Genomic DNA, 15,822 nt, shown 5'->3' on the forward strand with positions numbered 1-15,822 from the left:
GACATACACCATGCCACAAGAGGGTCTTCTCTTGGTCTTGGGTAGACTTCCTCATGTACATGCAGTCAGCTCTACCAAGCAGAGTACCTCTCTTCCTGGGTTTGTATGGCTATCCTCTGGAATGATCAAGGTGGTAGGGACATTTGTTTCTCATCATTCAACAAGTTAGCTTGGACTGATACACTCAACAACTTTAAGGTCCAAAGGATCCAGGACAGAAGATGCACGTGTCTTGAACCCCAGTCTCGGACTCACGTGAGGTCACTTCCTCTGTGTTCTACTGGCCAGTCACATGGCCATCTCAGATTCAGGGATGAAGAAATAAGACATAGACTCTACTTCTTGGTGGAAGGAGCTGCAGAATATGATGGCCACTTTTTTCAATCTACCACACATGTTTTTTGAGTATCATGGAAATGTAGAAGTTGGAAGAAAAGATGCGTTATGACAATCAGGATGACCAAAGAGGACAACAGGCTAGTGCCAGAACCAGATTCCCAGAGGTGTTCCTTATGGTCCTTGGTCTGGCTCTCAACGCTACCTTGTCCAGAAGCTCCATGTTGTCAGTGTCCCAGAGGTTATTCTATCAATCAGGATGACTAAGTAGATTCAATAGAGGCCAGAGCCATAAACCAACAGATAAGTTGGTTCCTGTTTAGTGAAAAACATGGTCCTCAAGCAAACTCAACATTCGTTATCAACTTTACCAGGTCATTTTCTCCATGACCTAGATGACCTGGGTTAACTATGGGGAAGACCATTATTAGAGGGTTGTGTGAGAGCCTGAAAACAGAGCCAAAGGAGCTGGGTGATGGAAATGGTTAATGGCTTCAGACTTATTACTCAGCCATTGAAAAGAATACATTTGAATCAGTTCTAACGAGGTAGATGAAACTGGAGCCTATTATACAGAGTGAAGTAAGCCAGAAGGAAAAACACCAATACCGTATACTAACACATTTATATGGAATTTAGAAAGATGGTAACAATAACCCTGTGTACGAGACAGCAAAAGAGACACTGATGTATAGAACAGTCTTATGGACTCTGTGGGAGAGGGAAAGGGTGGGAAGATTTGGGAGAATGACATTGAAACATGTAAAATATCATGTAAGAAACGAGTTGCCAGTCCAGGTTCGATGCACGATACTGGATGCTTGGGGCTGGTGCACTGGGACAACCCAGAGGGATGGTATGGGGAGGGAGGAGGGAGGAGGGAGGAGGGTTCAGGATGGGGAACACATGTATACCTGTGGCGGATTCATTTTGATATTTGGCAAAACTAATACAATTATGTAAAGTTTAAAAATAAAATTAAATTAAAAAAATAAAATAATAAAATAAAAGCCTGGTACACCTACCACCGCAGTGGAATAATAATAAGCAGACTAAACATTCATATTGGGGGCACCAGCTCCCCTGGAAAGTGTTGGATGGGCACTGCCAATGCCTATATTTGTAACTTTACGCTTTCCTTACTCTTTTTGCCCTGTAAACTTCTTCTAGTGGATATAATTATTGGATATGTCAATGTTATCCTTCAGATCAGAATTCTATCTGTTGGTTACTCTCAGACTCTTCATGTGACTTTACATCTTTGCTTAAAAACATTGTTTGGACTTTGTACTATCTATGGACATGCTTACTTCTGTGGTCTGGATGAAGAGTTCAGAATTATCCCTGATATCTCTTGTGGAAGCCTCCACTTTCACTGCAACTGTCTTTCATGCCAAAACCAAGACTCCTGGTTATTTGGGCCTCAGGTATAAGCTCATGTGCAGGGTGGCCGAGACCTACAGCTTCAGGTCTGAGGTGGGGACTGTCACCTATACTCTGAGCAATCCCATCCCACTCCCAGGAAGAGAAATGGACCCTTTGGGACAAAAATAAGATAATGCCCATATTAACCACAGGTCAACTTAGTCCTGAGGTATTGCTAATTCAATAAAAGGAGATGGTTATCTGTAACTGAGTAAATAACAAATATGTGGAAAAGGAGAATTTTGTGGTTTTTTGAGTGCTCTGCTGTCTGTCTGTAGAGGACAAGTGGGAATAAAAGAGAGACAAGAAGGAAGGAAGACACAGACAGAGAAAGAGAGGACCGGGATTTCTCAACAGCTGCACCATTGACATTTGGATTTTTTGGCAGGGGGCAGGGCAGGGGAAGGGGTTGTCCTGTGCATTGTAGGATGTTTGGCAGCATCCAGGCTACAAAACACTCCTAGTAGTACTTTACCCCCATCAGTCATACAGCCCAGAGTGTATTCAGACATTACTAAATGTCCCGTGGAGGGTAAAATCGTTAAGAGAATCACCTACAAGGCTGGCTAAGACAGATTATTGGGCATTACCCACAGGGTTTCTGATTAAGCAGGTCTGGGTTGAGCCTGAGAATTTGCATTTTATAACTTCCTGGGTGATACTAATGTTGCTGGTCCCAGACCACACTGAGAACCCTAGTACAGACATTTGCCCCTTCGTTAGAGCCCTTCCTCAACTCAGTGCCCCCACCACTTTCTACCATTCAGTCTCCCCTCTACAATCTTTTCTCTGCCCAGCACTCATGCCCACCCTCCCCTCCCCAAGCCTTCAGGACTTGGCCCATGCCCCTCCCTGCTCCTCATTCTTCTATTTTTCTTGGATTATCATCATCTGCTACTTTCCTTCAGGTCTCTTCAAAATCCCTCCACTTCCAGAAACCTTCTCTGATGTCTTTAGCTTCCATGGGTGCCCTCCAGTTCTCTGCACCCACCTCAGGGAGACACCTCTCTACTTGTTTAGAACATTTCTGTTTCCATCTCTCTTTCCTGAGCATGTGACTCATTCTTCCTGGTTTGCTCCTGCAGGGTGAGAACCATGTTTCTTTCCATGTGTATCCATGCATCCAGCCCAGTGCTTGGCACAGGGTACACACAGAAGCTGTTTCTAGAGGGAATGGATGGAGAACAGGGAATGCTACAAGGTTGACAGCACCTGATTGGGCTAGAGGGGATATCCAGGTGTGCTGAGCTCCCTAGGTGACAAACCCTATATTATCACTCACCTGCAGTTTTTTGAGAGGCAGGAGAGACTTCCTATATTATTCTTTATTTGTATTCATTATTTTGTCACAAATGCCATTGTGAAATTCTCATAGTGCTGTTCCACTTTAGCTTTCCCTAATATAAAATGGTGCCATATGCCATATTGGAAGGCAGCACCTCCTTGCCACCACAAAATTAAAAAAAAAAAAAATAGAAAGCGAACTTTTAAATTAAAAAAGTTTTAAGCCCTCTGTCCATTTATATTCTCAGTCTTAGCAAAATTCTAACAATGAGATCTTGGTCCCAAATGAGACTTGATATCTTTAGCTCTCATTTATTCAGGGTCACAGTAACACCAAGTTGAAGTAAAACCAGCACTTTCTTTTATTTTTCCTATTCCTCCTTTGTGGGGAAAAAATTTTAAACAAATAAGTATTTTTCAGAAATTGATGTTTTTATTTATTTATTATGAAAATTTTTAAACATCCATAAAAGTAGTCAGTTATCTGTTTACAATAACCAAGACATGGATGCAAACTTAATGTCCATCAGCAGAGGAATGGATAAAAAAGATGTGTTACATATATACAATGGAATACTACTCAACCTAAAAAAAAAAATGAAATAATGCCATCTGTAGCAACATGGAAATGCCTGGAGATTATCATGCTGAGTGAAGTAAGTGAGACAGAGAAGGAGAAATATTGTATGACACCTCTTTTATGCAGAATCTAATAAGAAAGTATACAAATGAACTTATTTACAAAACAGAAAGGCTCATAGACTTAGAGAATGAATTTATGGTTGCCAGGTGGGAAGAATAGAGGGTAGGAATAGTTAGGGAGTTTGGAATGGACGTGTACATGGACATGTACACACTATTATATTTAAAATAGATAACCAACAATGACCTACTGTATAGCACCAGGAATTCTGATCAATGTTATGTGGCAGGCTGGATAGGAGGGAAGTTTGAGAGAGATTGGATACATCTATACGTATAGCTAAGTCCCTTTGCTGTCCACCTGAAACTATTACAACATTGTTACTCAACGATATTCCTCTCACCCTCAATCTTTCCCAGCATCAGGGTCTTTCCAATGAGTTGGCTCTTCACATCAGGTGGCCAAAGTATTGGAGCTTCAGCATCAATCTTTCCAATGAATATTCAGTGTTGATTTCCTTTAGGATTGACTGGTTTGATCTCCTTGCAGTCCAAGGGACTCTCAAGAGACTTCCCCAGCACCACAGTTTGAAGGCATCAATTCTTTAGTGCTCAGCCTTCTTATTTTTTTTTTTTATGGTCCAACTCTCACATCCATACATGACTACTGGAAAAGCCATAGCTCTGACTATACAGAAATTTGGCAGCAAAGTGATGTCTCTGCTTTTTAATACACTGTCTAGGTATGTCATAGCTTTTCTTCCAAGGTGCAAGTATCTTTAATTTCATTGCTGCAGTCACCACTGCAGTGATTTTGGAGTCCAAGATAATAAAGTCTGTCACTGTTTCCATTGTTTCCCTATTTGCCATGAATTGGTGGGGCTGAATACCATGATCTTAGTTTTCTGAATATTGAGTTTTAGCCAATTTTTTTCACTCTCTTCTTTCACTTTCATCAAGAGGTTCTTTATTTCCTCTTCGTTTTCTGTCATAAAGGTTGTGTCAACTGTGTATCTGAGGTTATTGATATTTCTCCTGGCAATGTTGATTCCAGCTTGTGACTCATTCAGCCCAGCATTTCACATGAAGTAATCTACAAAGAAGTTAAATAAGCAGGGTGACAACAGCCTTGATATACTCCTTTCCCAATTTTGAGCCAATCTGTTGTTCCATGTCGAGTTCTAACTGTAGCTTCCTGTCCTGTATACAGGTTTCTCAGGAGACAGGTAAGGTGGTCGGGCATTCCCATCTCTTTAAGAATTTTCCAGTTTGTTGTAATCCACATAATCAAATACATTTGCATAGTCAATAAAGCAGAAGTACATTTTTTTCTGGAATTCTCTTCCTTTATATATGACTGAACAGATGTTGGCAATTTGATCTCTGGTTCCTCTGCCTTTTCTAAACCCAGCTTGTACAACTGAAAGTTCTCAGTTCATGTACTGTTGAAGCCTGGCTTGAAGGATTTTGAGCATTACCTTGATAGAATGTTAAATGAGTGCAGTTGTGTAGTAGTTTGAACCTCCTTTGGCATTGCCCTTCTTTGGGACTGGAATGAAAACTGACCTTTTTCAGTCCTGTGGCCACTGCTGAGTTTTCCATCGAGGGCAGCACTCTAACAGCATCATTTTTTGGTATTTGAAATACCAAAGCTCAGTTGGAATTCCATCACCTCCACTATCTTTGTGCATAATAATGCTTCCTAAGACCACTTGACTTCACACTACAGGATGTCTGGCTCTAGGTGAGTGGCCAAACGATCGTGGTTATCTGGGCCGTTAAGAACTTTCTTGTACAGTTTGTCTGTGTATTCTTGCCACCTCTTCTTAATCTCTTCTGCTTCTGTTAGGTCCTTACCATTTCTGTCCTTTATTGTGCCCATCTCTGCATGAAATGTTCCCTTGGTATCTCCAATTTTCTTGAAGAGATCTATAGTCTTTCCCATCCTATTGTTTTCTCTATTTCTTTGCACTGTTCACTTAAGAAGGCCTTATCTCTCCTTGCTATTCTCTGGAACTCTGCATTCAGTTGGGTATATCTTTCCTTTTTTTCTTGGCCTTTTGCTTGTCTTCTTTTGTCAGCTATTTGTAAGGCCTCCTCAGACAACCACTTTGCCTTTTTGCATTTCTTTTTCTTGGGGATGGTTTTGGTCACTGCCTCCTATACAAACCTCTGTCCATAGTTCTTCAGGCACTCTATCTATCAGAGCTAATCCCTTGAATCTATTTGTCACTTTTACTCTATAAGGCGTTTGGTTTAGGCCACACCAGAATGACTTAGTGGTTTTCCCTACTTTCTTCAAGTTATGTCTGAATTTTGCAATAAGGGGCTCATGATCTGAGCCACAGTCAACTCCAGGTCTTGTTTTTGCAAACTGTATAGAGCTTCTCCATCTTCGGCTGCAAAGAATATAATCAATCTGATTTGGTATTAACCATCTAGTGATGTTCCTGTGTAGAGTTGTCTCTTGTGTTGTTGGAAGAGGGTCTTTGCTATGACCAGTGCATTCTATTGGCAAAACTCTGTTAGTCTTTGACCCACTTCATTTTGTACTCCAAGGCCAAACTTGCCCATTATTCCATTATTCTCTTGACTTCCTACTTTTGCATTCCAGTTCCCCGTGATGAAAAAGACATCTTCTATTGGTGTTAGTTCTAGAAAGTCTTTCAGGTCATCATAGAACCATTCAGCTTTAGCTTCTTTGGCACTAGTGGTTGGGGCATAGACTTGGATTACTGTGATGTTGAATGTTTTGCTTGGAAATAAACCAAGATCATTCTGTTGCTTTTGAGATTGCACCAAATTAGTGCATTTTTGGACTCTTTTGTTGACTATGAAGGCTGCTCCATTTCTTCCAAAGGATTCTCACCCACGGTAGTAGACATAATGGTCACCTGAATTAAATTCACCCATTCCTGTCCATTTTAATTCACTGATTCCTAAAATGTTGATGTTCACTCTTGTCATCTCCTGTTTGACCAAGTTCAGTTTACCTTGATTCATGGACCTAACATTCCAGGTTCCTATGCAATATTGTTCTTTACAGCTTTGAAATTTGCTTTCACCACTAGACACATCCTCAACTGGGGTATCATTTCTGCTTTGGCTCAGCTTCTGCATTCTTTCTGGAGTTATTTTTCTGCTCTTCCCCAGTAGCATATTGGTCACCTACCAACCTGAGGGGCTCATCTTGCAGTGTCATATCTTTTTGCATTTTCATACTGTCCATGAAGTTCTCAAGGCAAGAATGCTGAATTTGGGGTTTGTTCATTGACATGTGAACAAGGTCCAAGCATTACATTTGACTGAAATATCTCCAGTCTCTTTCAGTCTCTCTCACTCTTTTTTATCCTTGCAACTTACTTACTGAAGAAACCAGCCTGTTTTTTTCTCTGTGTACCCTCTAAATAGCTAGCTGGGTTTGATCAGATTCAGGGGTTATTTTGTAGCAAGAATATTTTACAAAGGATGGTGCTCTTTTGTGATCTTAACAGTCACTGAGGCATATTGCCTACATACATGATTTCATTAGAATTTCCAAAATGGTAGTTTTCTAATTCTGTTATTCCTCTTTATTATTTAGAGTTCTTTACAGAAAAACTGTCTGGTTAACAGTTCAAGAACTATTTGGTTCCCTGGGGTGTGATTTGTATAAGAAAGACAGGAAAATGCTTTATTCTTTCTTTTTTAAAAACTATTTTCAGAATAACACATTTCTACTCTAGCATCCTTCATTGGTGACTAAAGGGATCCCTCACATTATCAAGAATTCATGATTTTTTAATGTATTCTAGTGTTTCAATCTATTTCAGTTAATATTATTCCTTTGAAATCTTATATCGTTCCATGTTTCATGAGTTAAAACCCCTTCAAATTCTCTCTTGAGTTCTTTTGATGTAAGCTGAGTAGTTTGGATGGGATTGGGGTGGGAGGGAGGTTCAGGAGGGAGGGGACATATGTATACCTATGGCTGATTCATGTTGATATATGACAGAAACCAACACAACATTGAAAGCAATTATCCTCCAATTAAATATATTTTAAATAATAGTTTCCTTGCTTTCTGGTATCAATTTTTTTAATTCAAGAGTTTGAATTTTTTTTCTGTAAGATACATATCTCCTTATGAATGCTCAATCATACTTTAAAGTCTAGAGAGAATTCCTCTCCATGGTTGAAGCTCTAACCCATGGAACTGTTGGGTTCCTTTGTTTAATTTTGCTTTCAGCTTTTAGAATTTAATTTTCAACAAAATTAGTTTTATAATTATATAAAATGCTTACATGATTCTAAAGTCAAAACTACAAAATATATTCAGAAAAGCTTAGCTCCTATTCTGCTTCTTCTAGTTTTTACTCTCTTCCCTTATATGTAATTGCTGTGTAGCATATTTTAATACCTGATAGAACTAGGTTTTCTCACTTCTGTATTCTTTGTCTTTTAAGGATTTTCTTGAATATTTTCTTGTTACTCTTTCCAGTCAGTTCTTTCATTGCATTTATAAGCAACTAGTTATTCAGTCACCTAGTCATGTCCGACTCTTCATGACCCCAGGGACTGCAGCATGCCAGGCCTCTCTGTCCCTCACCATCTCCCAGAGATGTGTCATTCTGAAAATAGCCCAAGTTCATGTCCCATTTGAATCAGTGATGCCATCCAACCATCTCATCCTCTGTCACCGTCTTCTTCTTCTGCCTTCAATCTTTCCCAGCAACAGGGTCTTTTCCAATGAGCCATCTCTTCATATCAGGTGGCCAAAGTGTTGGAACTTCAGCTTCAGCATCAGTCCTCTCAATGAGTATTCAGTGTTGATTTCCTTTAAGATTGACTGGTTTGATCTCCTTGCTGCCCAAGGGACTCTCAAGAGTCTTCTCCAGCACAACAGTTAGAAAGCATCAATTCTTTGGTGCTTTGCCTTCTTTGTGGTCCAGTTCTCACATCCATACAAGACTACTAGAAAGACCATAGCCTTGGCTATATGGACCTTTGTTGGAAAAGTGGCACGCTGTCTAGCTTTGAATAGTATTCCTGCCAAGAAGCAATGGTATTCTAATTTAATAACTGCAGTCACAGTGATTTTAGAGCCCAAGAAGAGGAAATCTGTCACTGCTTCCACCTTTCCCCTTCTATTTGCCATGAAGTGATGGGACCAGATGCCATGATCTTATTTTTTTAATATTTAGTTTTAAGCCAACTTTTTCACCCTCATACTTTACCCTCATCAAGAAGTTATTTAGTTCCTCTTCATTTTCTGTCGTTAGAGTGGTATCATCTGCATATCACTGAGGTTATTGTTATTTCTCTTGGCAATCTTGATTTCAACTTATAACTCATCCAGCCCAGCATTTTTCATCATGTGCTCTGTGTATAAGTTAAATAAACATAGTGACAATAAGCAGCTTTGTCATACTCCTTTCTCAATCCTGAACCAGTCAGTTGTTCCATACAGGGTTCTAACAATTGCTTCTTGACCTGCATACAGGTTTCTCAGGAGACAAGTAAGATGGTCTGTTATTCCCATCTCTTTAAGAGTTTTCCACAGTTTGTTATTATCCACACAGTCAAAGGCTTTAGCATAGTCAATGAAACAAAGGTAGATGTTTTTCTGGATTTCCCTTGCTTTCTCTATGATCCAGCAAATGTTGGCAATTTGATCTCTGGTTTCTCTCTTTGAAACCCATCTTGGACATCTGGAAGTTTTGGTTCATGTAATGCTGAAGCCTAGCCTGCAGGATATTGAGTATAAGCTTACTAGCATGCCGTCATCCAGTGGTTTGAACATTCTTTAGTACAGTACTGCCCTTCTTGAGAATTGGAATGAGGATAGACCTTTTTCTGTGGCCACTGCTGGGTTTTCCAGATTTACTGATATAAAGTACCAGAAGGCAAAAACTGATAGTATTTTTATTGAAATTGCAAAGGAAATCTCTTCTAATGCTGTGTTCCCAGCTCAGAACATGACTTTTCTTCCAGTTCATTCAAGTCTCCTTTTGTATTTGCAAGAGCACTTAGTGTCCCTCTTAGACGTTTAGAATATTTAAGTTTATGCCTAGTTTGTGTGTGTCTTTCTTTCTCTTCCATTACTCCTTCAGACTATTGTTTGTAAACATAAAAGCTGTTGAATTATTTTCTCAAATTACTATTTTACTGTTGTACTGTTGTTTATAGTAATTTTCTGTAATTTTTTGGAGTTTTAAAAATATATTTCATCTGGAAATAGTGATAGTTTTGCCCTTACTCACTTACCTAGTGATTCTCCTTATTTATTTGTTTGGACCAGTGCTCCCAACACAGTGTTAAATAATAGTAAAGAGTGGAGGGCATACCCATTAGCCTTATCTATCACTATAGTGGAAAAGCCTCTGGTATTTCCCTATTAATTCTGAGAGGTTAATTTTCTAAAGTAATTGTGAAGCTGTCAGAGACTTAGAACTTTCTCAACCATGTCTACTGAGCCTTAAATCATAGAGGATTCTTTCTTGGTAACTCAAGAGATGATGCTGCAACCAGCTGAAATGTCTTCTGAAGTATGTAAAAGACTTTGCACTGCTTCCTGAGTAGATTTAGGGTTACACTTAATATTATCTATTTAACAAAATATTCTAGTAGTCATGTATAGATGTGAGGGTTGGACCACAAAGAAAGCTGAGCACCAAAGAATTGATACTTTTGAACTGTGGTGTTGGAGAAGACTCTTGAGAGTCCCTTGGACTGCAAGGAGATCCTACCAGTCCATCCTAAAGGAAATCAGTCCTGAATATTCATTGGGAAGACTGATGCTGAAACTGAAGCTCCAATACTTTGGCCACCTGATACAAAGAACTGACTCTTGGAAAAGACCCTGATGCCAGGAAAGATCGAAGGCAGGAGAAGAAGGGGACAACAGAGGATAAGATGGTTGGACGGGATCACCAACTTGATGAACATGAGCAAGGTCCAGAAGTCAGTGATGGACAGGGAAGCCTGGAGTGAAGCCCTAAAACTGAACTGATGTATTTAATATCTAATGCTACCTATTTAATGAAATAGGTTTAATAATTGATATTGGTTATTTAATGAAATTCATATTTTATATTAGCTATCCAATGAAATATATTTAACGTTAGCAATTGAATGAAATTATCCATGATTTCTATGGCATATTAGTTCTGTTCAGTTCAGTAATTCATTCATCCCCAGCTTTTTGTGACCCCATGGACTATAGCATGCCAGGGCTCCCTGTCCGTTACCAACTCCCAGAGATTACTCAACTCATGTCCATCGAGTTGGTGATACCATCTAACCATCTCATCCTCTGTCATTCCCTTCTCCTCCCACCTTCAATCTTTCCCAGCATCAGGGTCTTTTCAAATAAGTCAGTTCTTCATATCAGTTGGCCAAAGTATTGGAGTTTAAGCTTCAGCATCAGTCCTTCCAATGAATATACAGAACTGATTTCTTTTAGGATGGACTGGTTGGATCTCCTTGCAATCCAAGGGACTCTCAAGAGTCTTCTCCAATTCCTTAAAAAAACTGCAAATAGAACTGCCATATACCCAGCAATCCCACTGCTGGGCATACACACCAAGGAAACCAGAATTGAAAGAGACACATGTACCCCAGTGTTCGTCACAGCACTGTTTATAATAGCCAGGACATGGAAGCAACCTAGATGTCCATCAGCAGACGAATGGAAAAGAAAGCTGTGGTACATATACACAATGGAATATTACTCAGCCATTAAAAATAATACATTTTAATCAGTTCTAGTGAGGTGAATGAAACTGGAGCCTATTATACAGAGTTAAGTAAGCCAGAAAGAAAAAACACGAATACAGTATACTAACACATATATATGGAATTTAGAAAGATGGTAACGATAACCCTGTATGCGAGACAGCAAAAGAGACATAGATGTATAGAACAGTCTTTCAGACTCTGTGGGAGAGGGCAAGGGTGGGATGGTTTGGGAGAATGGCATTGAAACATGTATATTATCATATGTGAAACTGGATTGCCAGTCCAGGTTTAATGCATGATACAGGGTGCTTGGGGCTGGTGCACTGGGATGACCCAGAGGGATGGGATGGGGAGGGAGGTGGGAGAAGGGTTCAGGATGCGGAACACATGTACACCCATGGCGGATTCATGTCAATGTATGACAAAACCAATACAATATTGTAAAGTAAATAGCCTCCAAAAAATTTTTTTAAGTAAAAAATAAATAAAAAATAAAACAAAGAAGAGTCTTCTCCAGCACCACAGTCCAAAAGCATCAAATCTTTAGCACTCAGCTTTCTTTATAGTCCAACTCTCACATCCATACATGACTACTGGAAAAACCATCAAAATCACTTCATTTACTTCTAACCAAACTTTGAGGTAGATTCCATGTGTTCATTTTACAGATGGAAAAACTGAGGCTCAAAACCCCATGCAATCAAATGCCAAATTTCATGCTTTTTGTTGAATTATACTGCCTCTATTTTGTTGTATTTCATATAAAATAAGTCACCCTTATTTTATAATATCATTATATCCATATCCCATTACTCTTACCCAACCAAAATGTTTATCATCATTCAAATATTTAATAGAAAGACATGTCTCTATGTAACATAGTTCATAAAGTCTGAGAAGCTATCAACTATTGACTATACCACTAAAGGGAGAAAAAACACTCTCAGTGAAGCTATAACACAGTGCTTTCCTACCAATTTGTGGTTGTTAAAAAAATAAATATGTGTCTCTTTGATCCTGTGAAATATGATATGAATCATTTCCTTTGATTTTATCAACACATTATTAATATCTAGTATATATTTGTTAGGAGACACTGCTGGTATTTAGAACAGATTCTTGCAGAATAGAATCTTAAAGAGGAAGAGAGGGAAAGGGGTCCACCAGCAAGTATTATTAACACCCTAATCGTACCTAACCCTGAGGGAAAGACCATGCAGAACAACCCAAATACCATGTAAGCACCCAGAGGCCCTTTCCTGTCCTGTTCTCTGGTGCTCAGAGAACTGTACAGGTAACTTGTAGATTTTCCCCTAGAGAGTTTATCAGGCATGCTCTGAAGATAATTGATAGAAGCTAGTTGCTTTGAAGAGGAGTCTAGGGTGATGAGGACCAGTTGTTTCTATATAAACTTGCCACCCAGCCTTATTAAGCAGAGAGGCCCAGGTTATTAACTGAGGTCATGGTGGGGTGGGCACAAGTAAGACAGAACCAGGAGAAATAAGTAGCAGAAAAGAAAGAGAAGCAGGTCCTCCAAGTTAAAGCAAAGGTGAGAATCTCAGGAAAACATGAGGATTGACAGGAGGCCTGGACACACATCTAAAGCAACCATACAATGGCATCTTCACCCACTGCTCATCTTGCTCTTTCTTCATGCCCTCCCTCTTCTGCAACCATGCCTGGGTGATTTAAAACAGCGTGTTCACAAGCTCCCTCTTAACACCTCAAAGTCGGATTCCTGGTCAGTCAGCAGAGTGCTCTGTGGAATCAGAATCCCAGTAGTCCCAGAAGTTTCAGTGTAAAGGTTTTCCTAAGCAGTGCTGGTGCAGGCCATTTGCCAAGCTTACATGGATAAACACTGATTTTTTACGGAATCTCCAAACCTAGCTGGCTTCCTGGCACTTCTCTTAGGTAGCTCAGTGTTTTTCCTGCCACCTCACTGCAAAGCTCACGTTTGCTCCTCCTCTGTAGGCAATCCTAGCATTTGTCCTTGGCTTCTATCCAGCTGCTCCTGTCCTCTCTTCTCACGTGTGACTAGGCCATCTTTTCCACAGAATCCATGTCTTTGCTTTGGACACTCTGAGCCAGACTGTCACATAGCTGCTCAATGGATTGGACTCCTGGAGTATGCTCCTGGAGTTTGCCCAGAACATTCCCCCCTTATTCCCAACCCCCATGTGACTCCTTACTCCTGGACCCTAAGTGTTGCTGAACCTTTGGATTTTGTTGCCATATTTTTTTCATCCTTAACAAACCCCAGTTCTTACTGCTTGGAAAGGAAGAAACCCCACCCCTGCTCCAACCCCAGGATCTCAATCCTTGGCAGGGGCCCCCAATTCAGCCCCATCAGATCAGATCAGATCAGATCAGTCGCTCAGTTGTGTCTGACTCTTTGCGACCCCATGAATTGCAGCATGCCAGGCCTCCCTGTCCATCACCAACTCCCGGAGTTCACTCAGACTCATGTCCATCGAGTCAGTGATGCCATCCAGCCATCTCATCCTCTGTCGTCCCCTTCTCCTCCTGCCCCCAATCCCTCCCAGCATCAGAGTCTTTTCCAATGAGTCAACTCTTCGCATGAGGTGGCCAAAGTACTGGAGTTTCAGCTTTAGCATCATTCCTTCCAAAGAAATCCCAGGGCTGATCTCCTTCAGAATGGACTGGTTGGATCTCCTTGCAGTCCAAGGGACTCTCAAGAGTCTTCTCCAACACCACAGTTCAAAAGCATCAATTCTTCAGTGCTCAGACTTCTTCACAGTCCAACTCTCACATCCATACATGACCACTGGAAAAACCATAGCCTTGACTAGACGAACCTTTATTGGCAAAGTAATGTCTCTGCTTTTGAATATGCTATCTAGTTTGGTTATAACTTTCCTTCCAAGGAGTAAGCGTCTTTTAATTTCATGGCTGCAGTCACCATCTGCAGTGATTTTGGAGCCCAGAAAAATAAAGTCTGACACTGTTTCCACTGTTTCCCCATCTATTTCCCATGAAGTGATGGGACTGGATGCCATGATCTTCGTTTTTTGAATGTTGAGCTTTAAGCCAACTTTTTCACTCTCCACTTTTACCTTCATCAAGAGGCTTTTGAGTTCCTTTTCACTTTCTGCCATAAGGGTGGTGTCATCTGCATATCTGAGGTTATTGATAGTTCTCCTGGCAACCTTGATTCCAGCTTGTGTTTCTTCCAGTCCAGCGTTTCTCATGATGTACTCTGCATAGAAGTTAAATCAACAGGGTGACAATATACAGCCTTGACGTACTCCTTTCCCTATTTGGAACCAGTCTGTTGTTCCATGTCCAGTTCTAACTGTTGCTTCCTGACCTGCGTACAAATTTCTCAAGAGGCAGATCAGGTGGTCTGGTATTCCCATCTCTTTCAGAATTTTCCACAGTTTTTTGTGATCCACACAGTCAAAGGCTTTGGCATAGTCAATAAAGCAGAAATAGATGTTTTTCTGGAACTCTCATGCTTTTTCCATGATCCAGCGGATGTTGGCAATTTGATCTCTGGTTCCTCTACCTTTTCTAAAACCAGCTTGAACATCAGGAAGTTCACGGTTCACATATTGCTAAAGCCTGGCTTGGAGAATTTTAAGCATTACTTTACTAGCGTGTGAGATGAGTGCAATTGTGCAGTAGTTTGAGCATTCTTTGGCATTGCCTTTCTTTGGGATTGGAATGAAAACTGATCTTTTCCAGTCCTGTGGGCATGGCTGAGTTTTCCAAATTTGCTGGCATATTGCGTGCAGCACTTTCACAGCATCATCTTTCAGGATTTGGAATAGCTCAACTGGAATTCCATCACCTCCACTAGCTTTGTTCGTAGTGATGCTTTCTAAGATCCACTTGACTTCACATTCCAGGATGTCTGGCTCTAGGTCAGTGAATCACACCATCGTGATTATCTGGGTCATGAAGATCTTTTTTGTACAGTTCTTCTGTGTATTCTTGCCATCTCTTCTTAATATCTTCTGCTTCTGTTAGGTCCATACCATTTCTGTCCTTTATTGAGCCCATCTTTGCATTAAATGTTCCTTTGGTATCTCTGATTTTCTTGGAGATCTCTAGTCTTTCCCATTCTGTTGTTTTCCTCTATTTCTTTGCATTGATCGCTGAGGAAGGCTTTCTTATCTCTTCTTGCTATTCTTTGGAACTCTGCATTCAGATGTTTATATCTTTCCTTTTCTCCTTTGCTTTTCACTTCTCTTCTTTTCACAGCTATTTGTAAAGCCTCCCCAGACAGCCATTTTGCTTTTTTGCCTTTCTTTTCCATGGGGATGGTCTTGATCCCTGTCTCCTATACAATGTCATGAACCTCATTCCATAGCTCATCAGGCACTCTGTCTATCAGATCTAGGCCCTTAAATCTATTTCTCACTTCCACTGTACAATCATAAGAAATTTGATTTA

The 15,822-nt window shown here is 40.3% G+C and overlaps 1 protein-coding gene across 4 annotated transcripts in view; it reads left to right on the forward strand.

Moving 5' to 3' along the window:
- The window catches only part of CPNE4 (copine 4), a 686,364-nt gene that overhangs the window by 523,760 nt on the left and 146,782 nt on the right, over positions 1–15,822 (forward strand). The window lies entirely within an intron of this gene.

The sequence above is a fragment of the Bos indicus genome, chromosome 1 (genome assembly GCF_029378745.1).
Source record: "Bos indicus isolate NIAB-ARS_2022 breed Sahiwal x Tharparkar chromosome 1, NIAB-ARS_B.indTharparkar_mat_pri_1.0, whole genome shotgun sequence".
NCBI lineage: Eukaryota > Metazoa > Chordata > Mammalia > Artiodactyla > Bovidae > Bos > Bos indicus.